Source organism: Lissotriton helveticus, chromosome 2_1 (assembly GCF_964261635.1).
Source record: "Lissotriton helveticus chromosome 2_1, aLisHel1.1, whole genome shotgun sequence".
NCBI classification, from domain to species: domain Eukaryota; kingdom Metazoa; phylum Chordata; class Amphibia; order Caudata; family Salamandridae; genus Lissotriton; species Lissotriton helveticus.
In genome coordinates, this window is record NC_136059.1 from 1,355,203,033 (window position 1) to 1,355,216,326 (window position 13,294).

The following is a 13,294-nucleotide window of genomic DNA, read 5'->3' on the forward strand; positions in this document are numbered from 1 at the left end:
GGACCAGGTTACAGTTACTTATATTGCAGTGTCGAGATCCAGAATTACGATATGGAGCAAGGTCCAAAGTGAATAAGAGTAGGACCTGCAGACAAACTTAATTGGATGTCAGTTAGGGTCCCAGAATTGGGTACAAGGCATCACTCCAATTGCAAAAACCAAGAAGCTGCTGGTATTATTACTTGAAGCAGTCAGCAGAGGCGAGACACATCATGGGCCGGCAGTAGTAGTTGTGGATACCAGGGTGGCGGTGTGAAGCAAGGTGGTGTGGAGTGCAGTGCCCACAGGTCACTGTGCAAGCTTTGGCTCGGTGGCGTCGTCGGACAGAGACTGGGGTGAGATCAGGGTTGTGGTGCGAAGTGGGGCAGTGCCCTCTGCTATGCCTTCAGGTCAAGCAGCCGCGCTGTTGATGGCGTTGGGTTAATATTTCCTCTGTGGCAGCTGAAACATCCGGTGCCATAAGTCAGCACACAGAATAGGTTTAAGCCTTTGTCTTCCCTGAGACTTCCAACAGGTGGCACGCTTTACATCAAGCCCTTGGAGATACTTAGAATGCAGAAAGAACAGTCCAGTCCTTTCCCTGTCCAAGACAGAAGCAGCAACTGCAGGCCAACCCAGCAAAGCAACCAGCAAAGTGGTAGTTTCTCCCCACAGTTCTACAGCTCTTTTTTTTCTGGCAGGTTCCTTAGTCCAGCAGTTATCTAAAGTTCTGAGGTCAGGGCTCCAATATTTATTCCACATTTTCCTCTAAAGTTGGCACAAACAAAATTCCACTGGAATACATAATCCAGCTCTGCCTGGCTCACTCCAGGGGGTGGAGATATCATTGCGGAAGACATACACAGTACATCCAGGTGCAAGCAACAACTCCTCCCAATACTCTAAATGCAGCGAGGTCTACTCAGCATGGCTATGAGTCACCCAGGATTGCAGAACACACCTCCAACCCCCCCCGGTGTCTGTTTAGTGTGAATGCACAAACCAGTGACTGTTAGTCTAAAACCCAGACAGCGAATACCCAACAGGCAGAAGCACATAGATGGTCAGACAACGAAATACCTACTTTCTAAAAGTGCTATTTTCAAACACACAATATCAAAATCATACTAAAAGATGAATTTTAAGATGCTGAGTTCAAGAAGCCTAAAGTCCATTTCTCTAGCTTGTCCCAATACAAAGTTATGCTTGTAAGATGTTACAAAGTTACTCCCATGTCAGCCTATGGGACAGTTAGCCTTGCAATAGTGAAAAACTAAATACACAGTCTTTCACCATCAGGACATGTAAAACACACCAGTACATGTCCTACCTTTCACTTACACTAAACCCTGCCCATGGGGGTACCTTGCGGGCCTACCTGAGGGGTGCCTTACATGTAAGAAAAAAGAAGGTTTGGGCCTGGCAAGTGGGTGCACTTGCCAGGAAAAACTGCACGCAGGCACTGGTGTACGGGTCTGTGGCTACCTGTGTGGGTGGCACAATCAATGCTGCAGGCCCTCTAGCGCTGAAACAACAGTTGATGGACAGAATGCAGAACAGTGTCATACATTCACCCCAGTACCGAGTTCTGGGCCTAAATCCATCGTTTTTTTGCTCACCACACCACCCCAGTTCAGACATGGCCATATGCAAATCAGCCTTGACCCTGTGCCTCATGGGAACAGTCCAGCCCGAACTGCCAAGCCATGTCTTCCCTGGACAGGAATCAAGCATTCTAGGACCGGTGTCTGGCTATCAGCCGTCTTCAGCCAGGATAGCTTGACTCCAGTGGCGTGGAGAGCACAGGACTCACCTTTGAGCATACCCATCCCACTTGGGGTGACAAATGCAAAAACAACAGTTGATGGACAGAATGCAGAACAGAGATCTGGGCCTAAATCCATCGTTTTTTTTGCTCACCACACCACCCCAGTTCAGCCCTGGCCATATGCAAATCAGCCTTGATGTATTAAACCCAGATCTGTGACTGGGGGTGAATGTTTTGCCACTGTGCAACATTCTGTCCATCAATTGTTGTTTTTGCATTTGTCACCCCGAGTGGGACGGGTATGCTCAGACATGAGCCCCATGCTCTCCATGCCACTGGAATCAAGCTATCCTGGCTGATGAAGGCTGCTCTTTTCATTGGAAATTCATTTTTTGATTTGCCTATAACGTTGGTCCCAAACAACAGAACTGCAGCAAATTAGGCCCCTGCTTAGCATATCCCAGTTCCAATGTTATTTCTGTTGTGCGCAGGGCAAAAATGTTAAAGTGGCTACAAAAATGTATTTTCCTCTTTTAGCCCTGGTGGGAAATTCTGCTACCAGCAATAACAGTAACAGGATCTATGCCAGACCAGGCACGAAAGTAGAACTTTACTCAATGTTGTTGTGTTTTGGGTAAATTAATTCAGTAATATTTGAGATATTATCGTTTGAAAAAAGTGCCAGGTGGGCTTAGAAAGGTTATCACATTTGTATTCGTAGTTGTTTGAAATCACAAAATAAAAAAACACGATTTTTGTCAATCACAATTGACAGATACGATTGGCTGATGAAAGAATCATTTGTTCTCGCCATCCTGAAAAGCATAATTTTGTACGAAATTGCTATTTTTGTGCTGTGGAAAAAAATTATTCGACAGCAAAGTGAGATCACTTTGAAAGTTGCTTGACCGAAGGGGTGTACTGGGCAGGGTTGGCTCCACCATAATGGTGGAGGGGCAACGCCCCACTTCCGAGAGCCAGCAGATGATAAATAAAATGGTAATAACGCAATGTTATTATCATTGTCCTGAGTTGCGCAATAAGTATAGGGCGGGGCGGAATAGGTATGGCAGGGAGGGCGGGGCGGGATGGGCATGGCAGGGAGGAGGGTAGTGTGCACTTATAAGTGATCATGTCTGTTTTGCCGGCCGTCTTAGGCTGGCCATACAGACATGCGCACTTATGTTTCTCCAACCCAGCTGTGTTACACAACCGGGTTGGAGAAACAGCACAGACTCCCAGGCACTGTCCAAGCAGCAAATGAGGCTGCTCAGACCAATCCTGGAGCTGCCCTCATAGCATGAGAGTAACGCCTGGATTGGGTGAGCAGCCTGTGCTTTGAGGCACATCCCCTTCCGAGGAGCAACGAGATGGCCGTCAGCATCAGCTGGAGTGTAGCTTCAGGTACGTTTTAAAATCTTTTAATATTATTACTCTTCCCCCCCCCTTTCTACCCGCCTCCCCCTACCCCCCACCTTACCACTTTACATAGGCCCTGGCAGGCACTGGGTGGAATAAGAGGAGTGTGCATGGAGTCAAAAACAAAAAAGCGAGTTTGCTACAATAAAAGTGCAATTTTTATGGAAATAGCGATCATGCAGTTGCAATTTTGTATCGGTAAAACTATCATCATATTCTCAAATATCCCAATTTTAGCTAAATAAATGGTTATCGTTGAAAAAAGTCCCAGAGAGCATGCACTGGCAGGGTCTGCAGGGCTGTCCAAATGTCAGACCCTGCAATCAACATGCAGCTGTGTTCAGATGGAGTGGCCATCTATTGTGGGTAGGGTGTAGGGTCTGGCTAGAGGATATATGGCAGGTGACTGAAGTGCATGAAAAAAACAAGCATAGAAATTCACTGAAAAAACACATAACTCACGCCTCACCTGCCATGCTGAAAACACCACTTTGTCAAAAAGCAACCGAATAAAGCTGACTATTGGCAACTGTGTGAGTTAAAGTGTGAATTGCATACAACTGGTGAATTTTAGTTATTTTAGGTTTGCATTCAGTAAACACTAACTAACCTTTAACTGTGTTATTTCAGTGAATTAAACACACAAACACACAACCCACCTAGGCACGCACGCACACATTCACGAATGAACACACACCCACACCCACACACTGTACATTCACGGAAAAAACCCCAATACAAAAAGGTTAAAGTAACATTATATTTAGATAACGTAATAAGATTTTAGCTTACATAAAACAAAACCCCCAGAAACTCACTAAAATTACCAAATGTTAAAGTGATTTTTATAGTTAGGTCTTTTAATATTATAAAAACTAACATTTAAAAAGCAAAAAAGCCCTGAAATTCATCAGCTATAGTTTATTGTGGTAATTAGAACTTGCATTCTGGTAATTCCCTGATTTTGACACCACATATCACATCATTCATGACATGTTAAACAGCATCATTGATGGCTTCACTGCTGACATCATTGATGACATCACTGATGATATCATCCAAAAGATATCCAAATTGGTATAAGCTTTTCGTGCTGGAAGGTATTCAGCAAGGTGCAGCGAGACCCACTATTCCATAGCATCTGCTGTACTTATGGGCATATCCTTTCACAACTATCAGAACAAGCAGAATATGAAATGATAAATCCCCCACGTGCATGTCTTGAGGCTAGCCCCATCCAACCAGTCGTGGGTGCCCTACAGCCATGTATAGCATGGGGTTGTCTGCTGGGCCTGGCCTGTGCTGCGACCAACCCTCACCGGTGGCCAACTCTCACGTCGCGCATGGCCTACCCTCTCATGCACCCCTACCCCACAACTTTCATAATTACAATTATTTTTTCCGGTGCTGCAGTCCTCTCGTGGTGCTGCCGCCAAGCGTCAACTCCCTCCGGTACCGGAAGACCATGCTAGCTTCAGTTCGTGAAGCTAACTTTGGTCTTGTGATACAGTTTCTCCTGCAGTAGCCCCACAGTACCACACGGGGGCCATGCTGAGTCCTTGGAGATACTGCATTACTCACAGCATTAAAAGTGCTTGTTTTACATTGTGGCCCATGGATCCCTCTGGGTACCCCTTGAAGTGCCATGGAGTTAGGCTCCCCCTACCCCGCTCCCTTACGTGTGTTTTTTATTTTAAATTCAGAACATGGGGACGGAGTCCCTGTATACTGTAATGATGGTTGCAACATCCCTCTTCATATTGTGGTCAGCCAATCTCACAGGACCGATGGAAAAAAAGCCCACTCAGCCCTTTATAAAGCTCTATTTGAATAATTTGCTGTACCACGGTACTCTTGTGGGACACACCGTCCAGATATCACTTTATTTTTAACTTTAATTTCTTGAAAATAGCTGGACAGTTTTACACCAACTCAGTATAGATTTAGCCTCTGACAAATTTAGTGTAATTCTTTTCAGCTGTTTTTTCTGTATATCTGTCCATAATTCCTACAGGAGATTGCATGGGAACAATATGTTTTAGATTCTGGCAAACGGGGGCCCACGCTGTGGCCTGGCATGCCCCCAGGACAGGTGTGGGCTTGCTTTGACTGGTCGAAACTAGCGGCCAATGGTAGGCACACCTTTGAATTTTTTCAGGATTGAATGAGGAACTTCATTGGCTGCTTGCAGGCATGCTAGGTCACCCGGCTGTCTGAGGGGGAGGGGGGCAGGGGCATTAAATACAAGGCCTACTCTACCTGTAGTTACCATGCTCACTGGACACTGACAAAACATGCGCTGCCAGCAGCAACCATGTCACCCTAGTTTATCAGACTTCACTGTGTACTCTGCATCTTCCAGCTCCTGTCCTGGGAGATTATTCTAGTGGCCTTCAAGACAAAGGGCCCGCTTCTCCCCAGGTCTGCAATGGCTGTGGGCATGGACCTCGGGAAGCCTTCCTTTGTGGCTTATATGGGCTGCTGACTGCCGTTGTCAGAGGCTCCTGTGGGATAATTAGGCTACTGTCTGGGCCAGAGGTAAGGTGGAGGGCGGACTGGTGTGCACACTGTGTTTTTTAGGTCGAGGGACCGTCTCACTGCGTAGAAGTGGGCGGAGCCCGAGATTTAATGATTCTTAGAGGGGGCTTGGAACCCACCCCTCTTCTCCATTGGCTGGCCTAGTAAATGCTGGACAGGCATTGGAGGAGAGGGGCGTCACTCGGTTCAAGCCCCGTCTTTTTCGGATTCGTGGGCGTGTTTTTTGCGTTCTTTCTACCTGTGACATCATCCGTCACTCACCAAAAAACACGCCCGATTCCGAAAATTTCAGAGCTTTGCGGAGCATTTTTCAGAGCATTTATGCCCGAGCAGACCAGATCCCTGGCTCGGCGCTACCCACGGCTGTCCGTGTCAGTCACCCCCTCCCCTGAAATGTAGCCTCCTGTGCCCCTGACCCATCTTTACGCCCACAAACAAAAATTGGCAGCCTCGTAACAAACCGAAGTTGTGACGCACACCTATATCTGCACACACATCAGAAATGCGAGAACCCTGCAGAAACAAGCTCTTTGCTGTGGAAGTCCGTTCAGGCACGAGATACGGCGGAGTACAACCTCAAAGCCCCCTGCTGGGACCCCCCCTCAAATATCTTCCCTAAGAGAAACGGGATGGTTCTGCCTGCAGCGACACCGGTGCTACGTCACCCCCAGAGCTGCAGCGACACCACTGCTGTGTGACCCCTCCTCGTCTGCAGTGACACCGGTGATGTGTGAGCCCCTCATTTGTAGTGACACCGGTGCCGTGACCCCTCACCTGCAGCCATGAGAGTCCAGCCAGCCTCGCACACCACCCCCAGGCATCACAAACTGTAAGCGAAGAAAGGAGAAAATGCAGCCCTTGTGTCGCACTGCAACCTCCCCCGCCAACTGAAATCATCACAGCAGTACAAATGGGCACTTATACAAACTAACTGCCTTTCAAACGTGTCCCTGTGGATTGGACTCCTCCATGATTTGCCAGGCCACTGAAGGCGGTTGCATTATTAATAGGACTGAAGCAGTCCTGGCACGCAGATGCACACAGCGCTGTAACACTAGCCCTGGCCCGAGGACTCGTCGGGGACCGGCTGTGACACTACTGCCGTTCTCAGTCAGGATGCGCACCACGCAGATATTAGAACCTACAGCACATGCCCGGGGTCGCTGGGTCCACGGTGGGTCCACTGTCCCTTGTAACTAGGGCCGGCCTTTGGCATGGGCGAGCAGGGCCCAGGCCCAGGGCGCAAATCTCCAAAGGGGCGTAAGGAGCTGTCTGCACTAAGGTCATTAAGATGACATAGTCCCTTTTACCTAACCCAAGTGCAGCTTTGTTACCCACTTAACTTCCTCTCACACCCTATAGTGCCATTTGAGCACTTCCCCGCCCCCCTCCTAACGTCGGAACTCGGGGAGGAGTCCCCCTACATGGGCGCACTAGGAGCATCACTTCCGGCACGCATTGGAGGTGGGGAGGGTCTGTAGGACTCCTTCCTCCATCGGGTCCTCTTTGGCACCTGGCACGCCGTCCCGATGGGCCTTAGAATCCCCGGGAGCGGCAATGAGGTGTCACCGACCCCCATCCCCTCCGTTTCAGGTTCCTTGGCGGCGGAGGCAAGACTCCGTAGCCGACAGGTATGTCGTTTCCTGGTTTTCACGTGCAGGCAAAAGGTTAAGTGACTTCAATATTTTGCTGCGATCTAATCACCATGCAAAATCAAATATTATGACTTGACAAATCCTGCATCTTGTTGACCCTAGAAGCATGCCCTGACCTTGCACTGCGGCGAGAGAGGCATGAAGGGTTAGATCTGGGCTTACACTTGCCAGCCACGCAGGTGAGAGGGCAATGCTTCCAAAACAGGCTCTGACATCTCAGTTGTCATTGGGCTTTAAGCCGATTACGGAGTAAAGTGAAGTTACGCAGTTCTTGGTAACTGCTTCGTGGTTCTCAGGAAAAGTCACAAGAGGTCACAAGATGTAGTGACTGGAATGCAAAAGCAGAGCAGAGCCCCGGGGCTAGGCATGACTGCAGCGGTTGTGCAACGAATTTCTTTCGAAACTCAGGACTGACCATCTCCTGAGGGGAACTAGGGCAAGGTTTTCTGTCTATTGCGGGAGCACCAATATAACTGTGTCCCGTACTGTGCTGTTGTTTTTGCTTGGCTGGTAGCCAATATATAATCTAGGGTGTAAAACCCTACTCCAGGGTTGTTTGGTAACTGGCTTGCATAACTGGTGGATGTTCATGGAGTAGGCAAGGGCAGTAAGGAGCCCAGCGGGTGCGAACGCAAGGAACCGTGACTGGGGGTCGGGCTGCCATGCTGAGTCAGACATGGCTTTGCCCAAGTGGCGTGTCCACCCCCCTCTCCCCCTCAGTGAGGTGCGCAAGGGGTCGGCATGCCTCCTGGCACCCGAGGTGTTTTGCTGGGTTTCTGGCGCTGCCTGGCACGTTGCTAGCGCAGATTGTAGATAGAGCTTTCCTAGCGCTGATTGTATACAGCTCTTCCTAGTGCCTCCTGAGCTCCAGCGTACTCCCGGATGGTAGGGGTAGGCATTGGAAACAAGGCTCAAGGTGTGGCCTTCGGCCACCACCTACAGTTGCTGAACCAGCTGCACACAACCTTAGCCCATGTACTGCAGGTTCTGAGCGTTCGGTCGCCATATTCACATTCATGGCTTTCACAATCAACCTGAAATTAAGTCTCGATAACCATCCACTTACACATGGTCAAAGGCAGTGCACAGTTGGTTGCCTTGTAAAACACCTACACATGTCTTCGCTAGTTAAAAACTACCCACGTTCAATATTGCCGCGATTTGCAAATGTGGGCCACTTTTATAAGCAATCTGATTCGCTAATCTGTGTGTGTGTGGCTCTGTGTGTGTGTGTGGCTCTGTGTGGCTCTGTGTGTGTGTGTGTGGCTCTGTGTGTGTGTGGCTCTGTGTGCATGGCTCTGTGTGTGTGTGGCTCTGTGTGGATAGCTTTTTTTGTAGGTGGCTCTATGTGTGGGTGGCTCTGTCGTTGTGAGGGTGACTCTGTGTAGGTGGGTCTGTGTGTGTGGGTGGCTCTATGTGAATGACTGTGTGGGTGGCTCTGTATGTGTGTGTGTGTCTCTGTGTGGGTGTAAAGGCAATAGGTCATGGATTTGCGAGCGATTAAGCTATTGGCAATGTAAATGAAAATGCAATTTATTTATGATTTAAAAAATAAAAATAATTAAAAAAAGTCATGAGCAATGCCAATAGCTCTACCTTTAATAATACCGAGACCATTGCATTGTAAATGCTCGTTATTATTCCTTGCTGACTGGCGGTGCCGGGAGGTGTCTCGCCTGGCCCTTTATGGTGCAGGGACAGGCAGTGGTACCTCCAGGATGCCAGTTGTTGCCTTGAATGCTTGGGTACTTGGCAAGTCAAAGCCCATCTAAGGCTAACTTTGGCCTTTTTGGGTGTTTTCCTTCCTGTGTTGGGGATCGGACGTACTGGTGCATTCCTCACATGGCTGATTGCTCTTGCGGGGAGAGCAACTCTTGATCACTCATGTGAATGTTTTAAGATTAAAATAGGAGACCTGGGATGGGATCCAGTTCACACACATATCCTGGTAGTGGGGGAGACCTGGTTGTGACCATACCCCACTCTAAGACAGATCAATTGGGAAGGGGTGAGCAGGTATTTCTGAGGAAAGTAGAAGGGCTTGCGGGGGGGGGGGCAGTGACTGCAATGCTTCATTACCTTTAGATGCGCCCTCAGAAGGCAGCCACAACCATGCTCATTCACTTCTTCGGTGTTCTGCTGACACCATTCCAGTTCACGCAAGGCCCACCAGGCAGAGGGGATCCAGGGCAGCTTCAGCTCGTATTATTTAAGAATAGGGGCAACGACATCCGTGGTGGGAGCAGGGCTTAGCCCGTAGGTGGTTATAAAAACCAGCAGGTGGAATTTGGGATTGCTACAAGCACTATGTATGGCTCAGCATGATGGAGGGATGGTTTCATGTTCCGCTCCCGATAAAAGAAACAGACGACAGCAAGTAACAGTAAGGCACTTCTTTATTCCTCCTTGCATATTCCCTATCAGCAACTCCTCTTCTTCTGCCCTTGACTTCCCTTTCCTGCTATGCCTGGCCTTGACGTCACATGCCAGGTCAGGCATGGCGACACTACATCTCCCCCCTTTTTATTTTAAGTGTTCCATGATTATTTGCTCAAAGTTCTTTGATGAGCCAGACAGGTCTCCTGGTGGTCCTCTGCGGTCGGCGAGAGGGGCGTCCCTCTCTTGGCACGTGCCGACTCACTGTACATTGGGTTTCTTCTTGGTCTTCAGCTTCTCGGCTCGATCTGTCCGTGTCCCATTCTGGTTCTGCCATTTGGGTGTATGCTGCAGGGTTGCATTTCTTGAAATGCGACACGTTTCAGGTAGTTCTCTTTGTCTCAGAGGCGGCCTTGATCATAGTTCCTCTCCGCCTCATCACTTGTAAGGGTTGAGTACAGTAACAGCTGTCCGCCATGGTCTTTTGTTCTTGTCTGACCAGCACCCAATCTCCTTCTTGAATGTCAGATGCCTTGGCATGACGACGATTGTCTGTGTACTCTTTCATTTTTGCCTTTTTGGGCCTGTCAATATTCATTAGTGTCTCGTGATCCACAGTCGAGGAGTTGGACTGTGTGATGAGATCAGCAGTTGGAATTCTGGTGCGTGGAGTTCGTCCGAGCATCAAGTTGGCCAGGCAATTGTTGGTAGTGCTGTGCGGTTTGGTCCTATATGCCTGTAGTACTTCATTAAGCGCTGGTTGAATGTCACGTTGAGTCAGCTTGGCTTGTTGTATCATTTTCTTCAGCATGGGCTTGAATCTTTTGACCCTCCCATTGGCTTGAGGCCACATAGGAGTGATCTTCCTGTGTCTAAAATGTAGATGGCTCGCGAACTCTGCAAACCAGTGCCCATTGAACGGTGGCCCATTGTCTGTTTTCACTACTGTCGGGATTCACCATGCAGCAAATGTATCGGCGATGATGGGTATGACTGCGGCTGCCTTCGTGGATGATACCTGCTGTGCAATAGGGAACCTGGAGTACTCGTCCATGATGATGATGATGTATTTCCCAGATTTCAGTGGGCCGAAAAAATCAATAGGAACTTGCTTTCACACACTGTCTGGGAGGTCCGACATTTGAAGCGGGGAGTGTGGTTCTTCACGCCATACTAGCTGACATTGGGAACAGTCTTGAAGTCTGGCTTCTACAAGGAGGTCAAGGGACAGGAACCAAAATCGCTCCCGTAGTGCTTTCTTCATTGCCACCATGCCTCTCTGTCCTTCATGCGCTAGGTTGACAACTCCTTGCCTTAATTTTTGGGCAGTGACAATTCTCCTGTTACTCAGTACCAGTCAGTTAGCACTAATCGTAAGATCCTCTTTGGCATGTTGAAATGACACAAGTTCCTGCATGTTGACTGTGGCATCATTTGGTACATTCTCTAGGTGTCTCCACAAGCCTGTGCGGATGCGAAGCATGATGTTCTGGAGCATGGCATCCTTAGCGGTGGCGACTATGATGTCATCTAGTGGGACAGCGGGTGGTCGTGCGTGATCGATGATGAAATGGAGGTATTCTTCTGCCAGTGAGCATCTTGACTGCGTCGAGACTTGGGGGTGTCGCGATATGTAGTCTGCCAGGTTTTCTGCCTTCCTCGGTTTGTGAATAATGGTGTACGTGTAGTCTTGGAGGCGAATACCCCACCGTTCGATCTGTGGTGGCATCTTTGCGCAGGGATTCCCAAAGATTGTGAGTAGGGCCTGATGATCGGTGATCAGTGTAAAGTGCTTCCCGTAGATGAACAAATGGAAATGCTTGCACGCCCACACAACTACCAGGCTCTCTTGTTTGGGCTGCGAGTATGCCTTCTCGGTGTCAGTAAGGCTGCAACTAGCATATGCTAAGATATGACAAGGTTTTCCTTGAGCATCATACTGATCGAGGATGGCTCCAAACCCTACAGCTCTGGCGTCAACTGTTATTTCTGTCTTTTTCCGAGGGTTAAAGTATGCCAGGTAGATAGCCAAACTCACGGTGTTTTGATTTGACTGAAAGTGTGCTCTAACTTGGCTGACCAGTGGAAGCTTTGACCTTGTTTTGTAAGTTCACATTGTGGGTAACTGATGGTAGCATAGTCCTTGATATATCGAGCACAATAGCTAGCCAGACCAAGAAAGGATCGTAGATCACTGACGTCCCGGGGGTGTGGTGTGTCAGATAGTGTGGAGACTTTTTCAGGATCCGGGCGCATTCTGTCTTTGGAAAAGATGTGGCCATAGATTTTTATGGTCGACTTGTGAAATTCACACTTGTCACTGTTGAGTGTGAGATTGGCATTGAGAAAAGCATGACACACCCGATCAAGTGCTTTGCCGTGTCCTCTGTGTGTTTCACCAAAGACCAGGATATCGTCACTGTAGTTGAATGTGTTCGGAATGTGTTGAATGACATGCCGCACTGCTTCTTGAAATATTTCCACAGCTGAGGAAATTCCGAAATGAAGAGTCCTTGGTGCGTTGTGAAAGTGGTTATGTATTTAGACTTCTCGTGGATCTCCAGCTGGTGGTACCCTTTATTCCAGTCTAGTTTGGAGTGGACTGTTGCTCCATTCAAGCGAGTAATTATATCACTGATGTAGGGTCCTGGATGCCGCTCCCTTTCAATGGCTGTATTTGGTGCACGCATTGCCACGCATTGACGCACTTTTTTTTTTTTGTAGAGTTTTATATAGCGCGAGCTAGACCCGAACCGAATCGGGTATCAGAGCGCTTTACATAGCACAAGTTACGGTTTACATGAGGACACACACTTTCATTTGTAGACACGGGGAGATTAAGTGATTTGCCCAGAATCACAGGAGGTTTTGGCGTCGTTACCGAGACTCAAACCCAGATCCCAAGGTCCGAGGTTGAGCGCCTTAGCGGGCACAACCACCACTGGTGATACCTACGGAGTAGGTCCCGTTGACCTCTATATGGTGTCTGCTTACAGCGGATCTTGCAACTCTTCATCCACCACTTGGTGGAGGCGGAAGGGTACTTTCCGGTGGTGCTGGGCTACAGGTGTCACTTGTTCATTGATGTGCAATCGGACTTTGAAGTGAGCTAGCTTTCCTAGGCCAGAGAACAGTTTAGGAAATGTGCTGATGATGTCGGGTGAATTGTCAACCTGGTATAGAATTTCTACTAGCTTCAGCCGTACAGCTGTGGGTAAGCAGAGGAGACAGTCAGCCACTTCGGGGCCTTCTATGACATATATTTGTGCATGAACTGTCCTGTCTTTGTATGTCAGGGACATGCAGAATTTTGCTAGACACAGCAGCGGTTCTTTGGACATCCACGTGTAGACACGCACGACAGCTGGCTCTAACTTTGGCTTTGGGTTCATCTTCCTGTATTAAGTCGTGCATATGTAATTGAGTGACGCTCCAGTGTCTAGAATAAACTTTGTGGGGTGATTTCCCATTTGGATGTGCAACCTGGGGTATTTTTTCAGCCATTCCGGATCTGCTACCATGCATACGTACTCCTCACTGTCTTGTGATATCGGAGTGA